This window comes from Ovis canadensis, chromosome 12 (assembly GCF_042477335.2).
Source record: "Ovis canadensis isolate MfBH-ARS-UI-01 breed Bighorn chromosome 12, ARS-UI_OviCan_v2, whole genome shotgun sequence".
NCBI classification, from domain to species: domain Eukaryota; kingdom Metazoa; phylum Chordata; class Mammalia; order Artiodactyla; family Bovidae; genus Ovis; species Ovis canadensis.
The window spans coordinates 14,575,887-14,589,395 of record NC_091256.1 but is presented as its reverse complement, the minus strand read 5'-3'; the positions used below and the strand labels follow the sequence as shown (position 1 = coordinate 14,589,395).

Sequence of the window (13,509 nt, the reverse complement as noted above, 5' to 3'; positions counted from 1 at the left end):
GACCAGGTGCTCTGAACCAGCACTGAGAGCTGAACCCCAGTGGACAGAAGCACCTCTAGGTTTATAGTAGATTTAGTTCTTTTGTGGCCGTAATCTGCGGTACCTTCTAAAGCATGAGACTGGGGGTAAGGAGCTCTCTTGCTCAGATCTAGGAGGTAAAATCCTATTGTATATGCCCCATGGTTCCTGGTCAGGGATCCCTGGTGCCTCAGACAGTAAAAAGAGTCTGCCTGCAATGCAGGAGACCCAGGTTCCCGATCTGGGTCAGGAAGATCCCCTGCAGAAAGAAATGGCACCCCACTCCAGTGTATTGCTTAGAAAATCCCATGGATGGAGGAGCCTGGAGGGCTACAGTCCATGCGGTCACAAAGAGTTGGACACAACTGAGAGACTTCACTTTCACTTTCACGGTGCCTCCTGAGGGCAGTCAGGAAGCCCTCTTGGTGAGAAGGTCACGAATAAGCTAAGACGTCAAGATTAGATAAGAGTTAACAAGGCAAAGACGTGGGGAGAATAGGGGAGGGGGGAGTGTGCCAAACAGAACAGAGTGTGCAAACAAGAGCCTGGTGCCTCCAGGAAACCGGAAGGAGGCTTGACGGGCCTCGTGTATCAGGACAGGAACTCTGGAGCCTCACATGCCGAGAGTGGGAGAGGGGAGAACAGGTGAGGGGGTACTTTCCCTCACTTCCACCTTTCCATTCTTCTCATCTTCACTTCATTCGTTCTTTCTAACGTACATACATACAGTGATTGCTATATTCCAGACACTGTACTAAATAATTATACCTAGATATAAATATAGGTAAAGGGATAGGTATAGAAATAGGGATAGCTATAGATAGATAGCACCAAAAATGTGCTAACCATCAGACAATAGCACTCATCTCCCATGCTAGTGAGGTCATACATAAAATCTTGCATGCTGGGCTTCAGCATTATGCGAACCAAGAACTTCCAGATGTCCAAGCTGGGTTTAGAAAAGAAAGAGGAACTAGAGATCAAACTGCCAACATTTGCTGGATTATAGAGAAACTAAGGGAATTTCAGAATAACATCTATCTCTGTTTCATCAACTACGCTAAAGCCTTTGACTTTATGGATCATGACAAATTGCGGAAAGCTCTCAGAGAGGTGGGAATACCAGACCATCTTACCTGTCTCCTGAGAAACCTATATGCGGGTCAAGAAACAACACTTAGAACCCTGTATGGAACAACTGCTTGGCTCAAGATTGAGAAGGAGTATGACAGGGCTGTCTGCTGTCACCCTGTTTGTTTAACCTATACGCTGAGCACATCATGAGCAATGCCAGGCTGGGCGAGTTACAAGCTGGGATCAAGATAGGAGGGAGAAACATCAACAACCTCAGATATGCGGATGATACCACTCCAAGGCACAAAGCCAAGAGGCACTAAAGAGCCTCTTGATGAGGGTGAATGTAGAGAGTGAACGAGCCAGCTGAAGACTAAATATTAAAATAAAACTAAGATCATAGCATCTGACCCCATTCACTTCAGTTCAGTCGCTCTGTCGTGTCCGACTCTTTGCAACACCATGAATTGCAGCACGCCACGCCACCAACTCCCGGAGTTCACTCAAACTCACGTCCATCGAGTCAGTGATGCCATCTCATCCTCTGTTGTCCCCTTCTTCTCCTGCCCCCAATCCCTCCCAGCATCAGAGTCTTTACCAATGAGTCATCTCTTTGCATAAGGTGGGCAAAGTATTGGAGTTTCAGCTTTACCATCAGTCCTTCCAAAGGAATCCCAGGGCTGATCTCTTTCAGAATGGACTGGTTGGATCTCCTTGCAGTCCAAGGGACTCTCAAGAGTCTTCTCCAACACCACAGTTCAAAAGCATCAATTCTTCAGCGTTCAGCTTTCTCCACTGTTCAACTCTCACATCCATACATGACTACTGGAAAAACCATAGCCTTGACTAGACGGACCTTTGTTGGCAAAGTAATGTCTCTGCTTTTCAATATGCGATCTAGGTTGGTCATAACTTTCCTTCCAAGGAGTAAGCATCTTTTAATTTCATGGCTGCAGTCATCATCTGCAGTGATTTTGGAGCCCAAAAAAATAAAGTCTGACACTGTTTCCACTGTTTCCCCATCTGTTTCCCATGAAGTGATTGGAACAGATGCCATGATCTTCATTTTCTGAATGTTGAGCTTTAAGCCAACTTTTTCACTCTCCACTTTCAGTTTCATCAAGAGGCTTTTGAGTTCCTCTTCACTTTCTGCCATAAGGGTGGTGTCATCTGCATATCTGAGGTTATTGAGATTTCTCCCAGCAATCTTGATTCCAGCTTGTGCTTCATCCAGCCCAGCATTTCTCATGATGTACTCTGCATAGAAATTAAATAAGCAGGGTGACAATATACAGCCTTGATGTAATCCTTCTCCTATTTGGAACCAGTCTGTTGTTCCATGTCCAGTTCTAACTGTTGCTTCCTGACCTGCATACAGATTTCTCAAGAGGTAGGTCAAGTGGTCTGGGATTCCCATCTCTCTCAGAATTTTCCACAGTTTATTGTGATCCACACAGACAAAGGCTTTGGTATAGTCAATAAAGCAGAAATAGATGTTTTTCTGGAACTCTCTTGCTTTTTCGATGATCCAGTGGATGCTGGCAATTTGATCTCTGGTTCCTCTGCCTTTTCTAAAACCAGCTTGAACATCTGGAGTTCATGGTTCATGTACTGCTGAAGCCTGTCTTGGAGAATGTTGAGCATTACTTTACTAGCATGTGAGATGAGTGCAGTTGTGCGATAGTTTGAGCATTCTTTGGCATTGCCTTTCTTTGGGATTGGAATGAAAACGGACCTTTTCCAGTCCTGTGGCCACTGCTGAGTTTTCCAAATTTGCTGGCATATTGAGTGCAGCACTTTCACAGCATCATCTTTCAGGATTTGAAATAGCTCAATTGGAATTCCATCACCTCCACTAGCTTTGTTTATAGTGATGCTTTCTAAGGCCCACTTGACTTCACATTCCAGGATGTCTGGCTCTAGGTGAGTGATCACACCATCGTGATTATCTTGGTCGTGAAGACCTTTTTTGTGCAGTTCTTCTGTGTATTCTTGCCACCTCTTCTTAATATCTTCTGCTTCTGTTAGGTCCATACGATTTCTATCCTTTATCGAGCCCATCTTTGCATGAAATGTTCCCTTGGTATCTCTAATTTTCTTGAAGAGATCTCTAGTCTTTCCCATTCTGTTGTTTTCCTCTATTTCTTTGCATTGATCGCTGAGGAAGGCTTTCTTATCTCTCCTTGCTGTTCTTTGGAACTCTACATTCAGATGCTTATATCTTTCCTTTTCTCATTTGCTTTTGGCTTCTCTTCTTTTCATAGCTATTTATAAGGCCTCCCCAACAGCCATTTTGCTTTTTTGCATTTCTTTTCCATGGGGATGGTCTTGATCCCTGTCTCCTGTACAATGTCACAAACCTCCATCCATAGTTCATCAGGCACTCTATCTATCAGATCTAGTTCCTTAAATCTATTTCTCACTTCCACTGTATAATCATAAGGGATTTGATTTAGGTCATACCTGAATGGTCTGGTGGTTTTCCCTACTTTCTTCAATTTAAGTCTGAATTTGGCAATAAGGAGTTCATGATCTGAGCCACAGTCAGCTCCTGGTCTTGTTTTTGCTGACTGTATAGAGTTTTTCCATCTTGGGCTGCAAAGAATATAATCAATCTGATTTCGGTGTTGACCATCTGGTGATGTCCATGTGTAGAGTCTTCTCTTGTGTTGTTGGAAGAGGGTGTTTGCTATGACCAGCGTGTTCTCTTGGCAAAATTCTATTAGCCTTTGCCCTGCTTCATTCCATACTCCAAGGCCAAATTTCCTGTTACTCCAGGTGTTTCTTGACTTCCTACTTTTACATTCCAGTACCCTATAATGAAAAGGACATCTTTTTTGGGTGTTAGTTCTAAAAGGTCTTGTAGGTCTTCATAGAACTGTTCAACTTCAGCTTCTTCAGCATCACTGGTTGGGGCATAGACTTGGATTACTGTGATATTGAATGGTTTGCCTTGGAAACGAACAGAGATCATTCTGTCGTTTTTGAGATTGCATCCAAGTCCTGCATTTCGGATGCTTTTGTTGACCATGATGGCTACTCCATCTCTTCTGAGGGATTCCTGCCACAGTAGTAGATGTAATGGTCATCTGAGTTAAATTCGCCCATTCCAGTCCTTTTTAGTTCTCTGATTCCTAGAATGTTGACATTCACTCTTGCCATCTCCTGTTTGACCACTTCCAATTTGTCTTGATTCATGGACCTGACATTCCAGGTTCCTATGCAATATTGCTCTTTACAGCATCGGATCTTGCTTCTATCACCAGTCGCATCCACAACTGGGTATTGTTTTATGCTTTGGCTCCATCCCTTCATTCTTTCTGGAGTTATTTCTCCACTGATCTCCAGTAGCATATTGGGCACCTACCGACCTGGGGAGTTCCTCTTTCAGTATCCTCTCATTTTGCCTTTTCATACTGTTCATCGGATTCTCAAGGCAAGAATACTGAAGTGGCTAGCCATTCCCTTCTCCAGTGGACCACATTCTGTCAGACCTCTCCACCATGACCTGCCTGTCTTGGGTGGCCCCACACGGCCTGGCTTACTTTCACTGAGTTAGACAAGGCTGTGGTCCATGTGATCAGATTGGCTAGTTTTCTGTGATTAAGGTTTCAGTGTGTCTGCCCTCTGATGTCCTCTCACAACACCTACTGTGTTACTTGGGTTTCTCTTACCTTGGACGTGGGGTATCTCTTCACAGCTGCTCCAGCAAAGCACAGCCACTGCTCCTTACCTTGGACGAGGGGTATCTCTTCACCACCACCCCTCCTGACCTTGATCGTGGAGTAGCTCCTCTTGGCCCTCCTGCACCCACGTTACTGACCCCATTACTGCATGGCAAATAGAAGTGGGAAAGGTGGAAGTAGTGACAGATTTCCTCTTCTTGGGCTCCAAAAGCACTGCAGATGGTGACTGCAACCAAGAAATCAGAAGACAATTGCTTCTTGTCAGGAAAGCAATGACAAACCTAGACAGTGTGTTGAAAAGTAGAGACATTACTCTGCCAACAAAGGTTCATATAGTCCATATAGGCTATGGTCTTCCCAGTGGTCACGTAGGATTGTGAGAGCTTGACTGTAAAGAAGGTAGAATGTGTAAGAATTAATACCTTCAAACTGTGATGCTGGAGAAGACTCCTGAAAGTCCCTTGGACAGCAAGATGATCAAACCAATCTTGAGGGAGATCAACCCTGAATATTCACTGGAAGGACTGATGTTCAAGCTGAAGCTCCAGTATTTTGGTCATCTGAGGTGAATAGACAACTCATTAAAAAAGTCCCAGATGCTGGAAAAACTCAAGGGCAGAGGAGAAGAGGGTGTCAGAGGATGAGATGGCTGGATGGCATCACTATAAACATGAACTTGGGCAAACTCTTAGAGATGGTAAGGGACAGGAGGCCTGGTTCACTGCAGTACACGGGGTTGCAAAGAATTGGACACGACTGGGCGACTAAACAAGGATAGATAGAAATAGATATATAGACATAGATTTGTGTGTATATGGTCATTCAATTATACAATTTTAATCATTTAATACTAACAATTACCTGGTGAAGTAGGCTGTTACAATGTAACAGTTGAAAGATCCAGTCAGTGGATCAGAGAAAGGCCTATTAAAAAAATCTTCCGGTTAGCCACTCTGTGTTCTGTGCTAAGCTGTTTCCCCTGTGTCCAACTCTTAGCAGGTTCTTTACCCTTAGCACCACTTGGGAAGCCCCCAGCAATTCCACTCTGAAGCATTCTTTCAAAAGAATTGAAAACACATATTCAAACAAAAGTTTGTACTCCCGGCAGCACTGTTCACAATAACCAATAGATGGAAACAACCCAGCTGGACACCAATAGGTGAAGGGATAAACAAAATACATTGTATCTGTACCATGGACTACTCTCACCCATAAAAAGGCATGACATATGCTGCCACAGGGATGAACCTCGAATTAATCATGTGGAGAGAGAAAGAAGCCAGACACACAAGGTCACATATTACATGGCTCCATTTTTATGAAATGTCTAGAACAGGAAAATCCATAGAGTCAGAAAGCAGGTTAGTGATTGCCTGGAGCTAGGGGAAGGAGAGAGTGAGGAGTAATGGTTAAGAAGTTTCCTTTTGGGGTGATGAAAATGTCTTATGAAGAATAAACAGAAGTGATAGTTTCACAACATTGTAAATATACTAAGAGCTAACAGATTATATGTTTTTTCTTAATTGAAGTATATTTGATTTTCAATGTTTCACGTATACAACAAAGTGACTCAATTTTATATATTTATATATATATACACAACTGAATCTTTTTCATATTCTTTGCCATTATATGTTATTACAAGATATTGAATATAGTACCCTGTGCTATAAAGTAGGTCCTTGTTTATCTTTTTTGTATATAGCAGTGTTTATCTTTGGCGGCTTCCCAGGTGGCACTAGTGGTAAAGAACCGCGTGCCGCTGCAGGAGACACAAGAGACGCAGGGTTGATCCCTGGCTTGGGAAGATCCCCTGGAGGAGCGCATGGCAACCCACTCCAGTGTTCTTGCTGAAGTGGCTTCACATGCACACGTGCACACAGTGTGTACCTTTTAAAGTCCTCATTTATCCCCTCCACCTTCCCCTTTGGTAACTGTAAGTGTGTTTTCTATGTCAGTGAATTGTATGCTTTAATTTTATTTACTGAAGTATAGTTGATTTACAACGTCGTGTTAATTTATGCTATAAAGCAAAATGTTTCAGAGATATATATATATATACACACACACATTATTTTTATGTAATCTTTTTTTAAATCATAGGATACTGAATATAGTTCTCTGTACTATGCTGTAGGACCTTGATGTTTATCCATTAACAAGTTAAGTGTATGCTTTTAAATAATTAATTTTATGTTGTGTGAATTTTATGTGAATTTTTAAAAATCAAAAAAAGTCTATAGGAGGTGGAGCCAGGAGACGGCAGCTGATGATTGATGGAGGGTAGGGAGATGAGGAGGGCTTCCCTGATGGTTCAGTGGTAGAGAACCTGCCTGACAATGCAAGAGGCATGAGTTCAATCTCTGGGTCAGGAAGATCCCCTGGAGAAGGAAATGAAACCTACTCCAGTGCTCTTGCCTGGAAAATCCCATCAACAGAGGAGCCTGGCGGGCTATAGTCCAAGGAGGTGCAAAAGATGCGGACACAACTTAGCGACTAAACAACAGCAACAAACGGAGATGGAGAAGTAGAGGAAGGGGCCAGGAAGGACTCCCGGCCAGCTGCCTTAGGCAAATGGGAACAGCAGCTGCATTTACTGAGAAGGGGAGACTGAAGGAGTAGACATCAGGAGATGACGAGCTCCATGTTGGATATGACAATTAACAAGGCTTGAGACACACAAGTGAGGAGCCCAGAAGAAGTCTAAGACAAAGATACTTGGGAGTCATCAACATGGCACCGTAAATTAATGCTTTAAGAGGAAATGAGACTTGAATTGGTTCCCAGACCTTTTCAGGTCTACTGTATCCTTCTACTTCTCTGTATATTTATTCTATTAATTTTTGAGAGTTTAACATTGAAACTCCAACTAAAAGTCTTAATTTCTCTCCTTAAAAAAGTAACTGTAATATACAGTGGAACTATATGTAACCTTGTTCTGTATTTTCCAAGTCTCCTTTAGCTGTGTTATCATACTTTCATAATTTAAAGATATTAAGATTTTTTAAAAAGAGTAAATGAGACTTAATAGCTAAGGATCTAATCAAAAAATAATAATAAAGAAGAGCCAAATTTGTAAGTTTAAATCAGCATGTTAAGAGGCAGGTCTGTTATCCAAAACGTGCAAGAACTCTTAAAACTGAACAATAAGGAAACAATCCAGTTAAACAATGGGCCAAAAACCTTAACAGACACTTCACCAAAGATACACAGAGGGAAAATAAGCATGTGAAAAGGTGCTCCACATCACATGTTATCAGGGAAATACACACTGAAACAATGAGGAACTGTCACACATCTATTAAAACTGTAGGCCCAAATCCAGAGCGCTGAAAACATCACATGGTGTTGGGCATGTGGGACAACAGGAACTCTTTCACTGCTGGTAGAAATACAAAATAGCACAGTCACTTTGGAAGACAGTTCAGCAGTTTCTTACAAAACTAAGCATGCTCTTGCTAAGTCACTTCAGTCACATCCGACTCTATGACCCCAAGTATTACAGCCTGCCAGGCTCCTCTGTCCATGGGATTCCCCAGGCAAAAGAACTGGAGTGGGTTGCCATGCCCTTCTCCAAAACTAAGCATACTCTTACCATATAAGCCAACAATTGGGTTCCTTGGTATTTACCCAAAGGAGTTGGAAACATATCCACACCAAAACCTGTATACATATGTTCATAACAGCTTTATTTATAATTTCCAAAAACTTGGAAGTAGCCAAGATATCTTTCAGTAGGTGAATGGATAAATAACTTGGTACATCCAACCAATGGAATATTATTTAATATTAAAAGTAAATTAATAGGCAGAGCACAGAGGATTTTTCAGTTCAGTTCAGTTCAGTTCAGTCGCTCAGTTGTGTCTGACTCTTTGTGACCCCATGAATCTCAGCACGCCAGGCCACCCTGTCTGTCACCATCTCCCGGAGTTCACTCAGACTCGTGTCCATCGAATCCGTGATGCCATCCAGCTGTCTCATCCTCTGTCATCCCCTTCTCCTCCTGCCCCCAATCCCTCCCAGCATCAGAGTCTTTTCCAATGAGTCAACTCTTCGCATGAGGTGGCCAAAGTACTGGAGATTCAGCTTTAGCATCATTCATTCCAAAGAAATCCCAGGGCTGATCTCCTTCAGAATGGACTGCTTGGATCTCCTTGCAGTCTTGAAGTCTTCTTGAAGTCTCAAGAGTCTTCTCCAACACCACAGTTCAAAAGCATCAATTCTTTGGCCCTCAGCCTTCTTCACAGTCCAACTCTCACATCCATACATGACCACAGGAAAAACCATAGCCTTGACTAGACGGACCTTAGTTGGCAAAGTAATGTCTCTGCTTTTGAATATGCTATCTAGGTTAGTCATAACTTTTCTTCCAAGGAGTAAGCATCTTTTAATTTCATGGCTGCAGTCACCATCTGCAGTGATTTTGGAGCCCAAAAAAATAAAGTCTGACACTGTTTCTACTGTTTCCCCATCTATTTTCCATGAAGTGATGGGACCAGATGCCATGATCTTCGTTTTCTGAATGTTGAGCGTTAAGCCAACTTTTTCACTCTCCTCTTTCACTTTCATCAAGAGGCTTTTTAGCTCCTCTTCACTTTTAGGGCAGTGAAAATACTCTATATGATATTATAATGAGAGGAATATATCATTATATACTTGTCCAAACCTATAGGATGTACAATGCCAAGAGTGAACCCTAAGGTAAACTTTGAGTGATTATGATGTCCATGTTGGTTCGCACTGGTGGAAAATGTACCACTCTGTTGAGTAGTGTTGATAATGGGGCAGGCGATGAACATATGGGGACAGGGGGCATAAGGAAAATCTCTGTACTGTCCTCTCAACTTTACTGTAAATTTTAAAATTGCTCTTTAAGAAAACTGCTCTTAAAGGATAATCTTTTTAGGGAGACTTCCCTGGTGGCCCAGTGGTTAAGAATCTGCCTTGCAATGCACAGGGTGACAGCTGGATTCATTAGTCATGGAACTCAGATCCCACAGCCACACAATGTGACCAAACATAAAAAACCAAAAACCATATATATATATATATATATATATATATATATATATATATTCATTATAAAAGTAGACTATGACAGCAAACATTACAGAAATTTTAAACTATAAGGCATTAAAAATTAATATAAATTTCAAAATATAAAATCTCTATGTTCAAAGACCTACATGGAAAAATGAAATCAACAGGTAAAACAATACATTTGTGTAAAGTAAGTCTTAAGCTGTATAACAACCATCAGAGACATTTCATCTTTTACCCTCCACTTCTCCAAATGCACGCAGCCACATAGAAAACTCCCTGCTTCTGAAAATGACACATTCTCCCTTGCCTGTCTGTCATTTCACTCCGTTGCCTCTAACTGGAATGCTTTTCTCCTCTGTTTTCTATTCTTTAGGGGCATATGCTTAGGAGTAGAATTGCTGGATAATATGATAATCTTGTGTTAAACTTTATGAGGAAACACTGACCTATTTCCACAGAAGCTGCCCCACTTTACATTCCACCACCAAATGCACAATAGTTCCAATTTCTTCACATCCTCACCAACACTTGCTATATTTTCTGGGGTTTGCCCTTATTTTTTTTATTACCAATCTAGTGAGTGTATGGATGCGAGAGCTGGACTGTGAAGAAAGCTGAGTGCCGAAGAATTGATGCTTTTGAACTGTGGTGTTGGAGAAGATTATTGAGAGTCCCTTGGACTGCAAGGAGATCCAACCAGTCCATTCTAAAGGAGATCAGTCCTGGGTGTTCTTTGGAAAGAATGATGCTAAAGCTGAAACTCCAATCCTTTGGCCACCTCATGCGAAGAGTTGACTCATTGGAAAAGACTCTGATGCTGGGAGGGATTGGGGGCAGGAGGAGAAGGGGACGACCGAGGATGAGATAGCTGGATGGCATCACGGACTCGATGGACGTGAGTCTGAGTGAACTGCGGGAGTTGGTGATGGACAGGGAGGCCTGGTGTGCTGCGATTCATGGGGTCGCAGAGAGTCGGACACGACTGAGCGACTGAACTGAACTGGGGCTCATTAGCTCTGGTTCCCAGACACAGGCTCAATAGTTGTGGCACATGGGCTTCGTTTCCCTGCAATAATTGGGATCCTCTCTGATCAGGGATAGAACCCCTTTCTCTTGCATTGGCGGATGGATTCTTTACCCACAGAGCCACCAGGGAAACCCCTAAGTAACTTTTGAAGGCACCTTCTTGTGTAGTTGCTAAATCATGTCCGACTCTTTTGTGACCCGATGGACTGTAGCTCACCAGGCTCTTCTGTCCATAGGTTTTTCCAGCCCAGAATACTGGGGCGGGCTGCCAAATCCATCTCAAGGGGTCTTTGCAACCCAGGGATCGAACCTGCATCTGCTGCAGCTCCTGCATCGTAGGAGGAGCCTTCACCACTGAGCCACCAGAGATGGCCAAGAATACTGGAGAGGGTTGCCATTCCCTTTCTAGGGGAGCTTCCTGACCCAGGATCGAATGCAGGTCTCCTGCATTGTCGGCAGACTCTTTACCTTCTGAGCCACCAAGGAAGCCCCAGAATGCGCCACCTACTTTTCTCTAATCCAGTGACTTGGTTTTGAGCTATCATATTGCAACAGCCTACTTCATAATTATGAGGATTAAATGAGTCAATCTATAAATCCACACAGGAAGATTCAACTGAAGCATCTCTGTGTCTTTAAACACCCCGGGGGCTTCCAAGCGTTCATTGTTTTCTCCTATGGGGAGGCTCCTCCTCTTGGGGAGCCAAACTGTTGTTAAAGCTTCCCAAGAGGTTCTTTTTAGGAGCATGATTGAGAACCACTGGGTTGGGGCACTCTTCCCCAAACTGGTCAGATCGTGGGAGTCACCTGGGACACTAATTAAAGATGGATTTCCTGGCCTGGCACCAGATCTGTGGAAACAGAATTTCCAGGAGAGAGGCCTGGAAATCTATATTTTAAGAGAAGTGCCCACAGGTGATTCCTATGACCAGGCCTGTTTAGGAAACCTTGAGCTAGCGGATAATCAAAGGGCGGTAAACACAGTGGGGCATTCTGAAACTAGATAATCTGGTTTTCAGAATATGATCGTCTAGCATTCTGGCTCTGGAAAGGTGGAGCTTGCTCACTTTTGGTGAAAACTTTGGGGTGCTGCCCCGCCAAGACTGTCTACAGCCACACCCATATGACAGAGCGGCCCTCTTAAACCCTCTGCAGTTAGGAGGGCCCTCAGTCTGTGAAGGACAGACCTCAGTGTGAGTCCCAGGGAGCTGGCACTGCCCTGACAGATGCCTCAGCCCTTCTCTGTGGCTCTTCCTCTTCGGTGAAATCATCCTTTTCCTACCGTGTGCGGGAAGTGCTCCAAACGCGATGGTGTCTCTAATCTCTGCAGCATCTCTAAGGAAGCGAGCACTGTCTCCATTTTTTCAGATATGGCTCAGAGACATAAAGGAGTTTGCTCACGGTCACATACCTAACGTGTGACTAAGCATGGATTCAAACCCATGTGATTACAAAGCTGTGACACATTCCACTCTGCAACTTTGTCTCTCAGAGATGACTTCATCTCCCCAGTTATAGCTCACTGGCCTATTTTGCTTGCTGCTAAGTTCTCCCAGTTATACGCGGGAATTTCAGAACTACAGCTCCAAACTACCTGGAACCATCCAGCCTGAAGGAATCCAGGGAGAGTATCCAGGGAGTTTTGGGAATAGAGAGTTCAGAGAGAAGAAAAGAGGTGATGAGAGCACCCAGCTTTGAGCACAGATGGCCACACTTCCCCATCCACCCCCGTCACCACATCCTCCTAAACTGAAGGAAGCCGGAAGAGGATATCACCTTAGTTGGGGTCAGCAGGAAAGATGTTGACCTCTGGGAGGGACATAGCTGGGCAGGAGTTGTAGGAAGGGGAAAAATGGGACACGTCATCCTTTCCTCAGCAGAAACGAAAGACGGAAAACGTTCCAGCCATGTCAGGTGAGTCCTGTGACTATATCATGCTGCTTATGGGATTCAGGGTTTACAGGGCTCTGGAATTTTACGATGTTTCAGAATGAGCATGCAGGCAGTCTATGGAGAAGCCACTGGTAGACATCAGCTGTTCCTGAAAGAAAGGCCACACGACCTGGGAGACCCCAGTACAGAAGCTAAAAGAACCACGTATTAGAAAAGTTTTGGAGACAGCTGCCCACAGAGGTACGTCCCTCATAGGCTACTCCACCGGCTCCAGCAGTTATCCACACCTCCTCCCTCCTCTAAATCCTCCACCCCTGTCAACAGTCTCATAGTCTAAGTGAAACGCGGTGCTTGCTATAAGAGTGCCATTCCATGACACTCCACGGACCCCTTGTCAACTAAAGTGCTAAGCCCCCAAGTTTATCCTATATAGAAAACTCTGGAGCAGCTGCAGCCTCATTGTCTTCTGGAGGAAAGACCTGGAAAGTGGATGCTGTGAGTTTGTTGTGGTGCTGTGAGGGGGGCCATTTCTCTTCTGAACTCATGGAAATTGGTCAGACTTCTGGCCTGACCTGGTATCAGCTGTAGCTGAAGGAGGAGAAAGAGAGGACAGGGGAGAGAATGTGACATGAGAAGGCGAGAGAATGCGCAGGCCTAGGGAAGGATGCCCTGGAGAGGAGGGGGCAGCACTGACGCCACCGTCTTCCATCTTCACGATGGACATTACAGGCCATGAGGAAGTTTCAGACCTGACAAAAAAAAAAAAAAA

At 43.8% G+C, this 13,509-nt stretch overlaps 1 protein-coding gene across 1 annotated transcript in view; it reads left to right on the top strand.

Moving 5' to 3' along the window:
• The window catches only part of PM20D1 (peptidase M20 domain containing 1), a 55,315-nt gene extending 41,806 nt beyond the window's left edge, over window positions 1-13,509 (top strand). Inside the window, exon 15 of the transcript XR_011247620.1 lies at window positions 11,084-13,509. The gene's annotated coding sequence lies outside the window, so the exon portion shown is untranslated. The remainder of the gene's footprint in view (window positions 1-11,083) is intronic.